Source organism: Phaethon lepturus, unplaced genomic scaffold (assembly GCF_000687285.1).
Source record: "Phaethon lepturus isolate BGI_N335 unplaced genomic scaffold, ASM68728v1 scaffold5733, whole genome shotgun sequence".
Classification (NCBI taxonomy): Eukaryota; Metazoa; Chordata; class Aves; order Phaethontiformes; family Phaethontidae; genus Phaethon; species Phaethon lepturus.
In genome coordinates, this window is record NW_010528245.1 from 15653 (window position 1) to 17553 (window position 1901).

The following is a 1901-nucleotide window of genomic DNA, read 5'->3' on the forward strand; positions in this document are numbered from 1 at the left end:
TGCCTTGCTGTGCTCTTGGAACCAACTCTGTGGATGGAGGACAATGAAGTGACGCCAGGCACAGCTCCAGCACAAGAAGTGACTGGAGAGGTTTGTCTCCCTGCAGCAGGCAGGCTCATGAACCAGGGTTACCTGCAGAACCTACTGCCCTGTGTCCCACAAGGAAAGTGGCCTGCTTGGTTTCCTGGAAATTTTCTTTTGTTTCTCTCTGAAATTAAATCTGAACACTGTTTTTAAGATCAGATGAGAGAGCTAATTCTAGAGAATAATACATAGTTCAAACCAATATCCAAATGCATCCAATAAAAAAAAATTTTTCTTGTGAGTTTGGCATTTTCTTGTGGCAGCAGCTTTTTTGCTGCTTTTTGAGTTACACCTGTGCACAGCTATTAGTGAACAAGTGCTGCAGACCGCTTAGCACCCACCACAACTCTTCATATACATATTCTACCTTTTTCATTTTGTTCCCTGTTAGGCTCTTCTGGCCTAACTGTTACTAGTTGTTACTATAATAAGAGTAATCTACTCTGCAGACTTGGTGGAGGTTGCATAGCCCAATATGAGATGGTTTTGCACCAGGAGACCATGTAAATTATGGGAAAACATCCACACCTAACCTGCAAACTTTAAGGAACATCTTCCCAGATATATTCCTTCTGGCCAATAGGATTTATATTTTTGCATTCATAATTAGACACCTCAACATTGCCAGAGAGGGACAGGAATAAGCACTTCAACTTACCTTACAACAGAACTAGAACTTAAATGTACGTGTCTAAGTATGATACAGACTGGCAATAGGAGAAACCTTTGCTGGAGGCAGGAGAACGAAAAACCTTCAAATCATCAACTCAGAACAAAACACGTGGAACGCAAGAACAGACTTTAAACAGGCATGGTGATACTGTATTTTTTTTTAATTCCCCGAAAAAATGGGACCACAGCTAGAAAACTCAGACAGATGGATTTTCTTCTCTGACAAATGAAACTAGCCTGCAGATTAATAATTTTTAAAAGTATTTTTCCAGCACCCTAAGCTATTCATTTTTCTCTTCATTAAACTCACATAATATCTGCAATTGTTGCACCAATGGTAGTTCTTACTTCTTTGATCCCATACTACAGATTGTCAGCAGAGATTTTTACCAGATTTCTTCCTTGCATTTGGTAACAGAATGCATTTCATCTTGTGATTACATACAGAAAACATCCTGAAATTGTGATGGTTGCCTACAAGAAGTGATAGTTCTTCCTCCCATTACCTTCTCCCTTTGACCAGATGATACCCCTCTCCTCTCTTCACAAAATGCTTGTTTCTCTTAACCTCTACCCTGTTCTGCCTATTGTCTTTTATCATGCTCAGCCTGCCCAAGCAGACTCTTTGGCTGTGTCTCTGGTTTTCTTTTTTTGACTTACTAAAATGTAGGATGCCCATTCCAAAATCTTGTGACTCCACGGAGTTGCTCTACCTGGATCTGGGTGGGGGTCTAAGCATCAGCAACTACTTCACTGAAGGAGCAAGGATTTTACATGCCACAAAACGCTCAGACTGCAATCAGGAAGAGGTCTGTAGTGTCTTGCTGGTCCTCTGTCGTGTTGGACACGTTCCCAGCCAGACAGCTTGACCCTGTGGAGCGATAATCTAATTCCCCTCACCCTCCACTTCCTTGCACTTCTCTCATTATCACAAATCCTGTTACTGCTTTGAAAAGCATAACACCCTGAGAAATGCCGTTTTCCAAGTGACTAACTCTCCAAGGCAACTTTTGGAGGAAGCCATCAAGATTGCTCAGAAGCCTGCATCTCTCCAAAAAGTGAGGAGCTCCATCAAGTGCACCCTTAGCAAGTTTGCAGACAAAAACCAAGCTGAGTGGTGTGGCTGACACACCTGAGGGACGGGA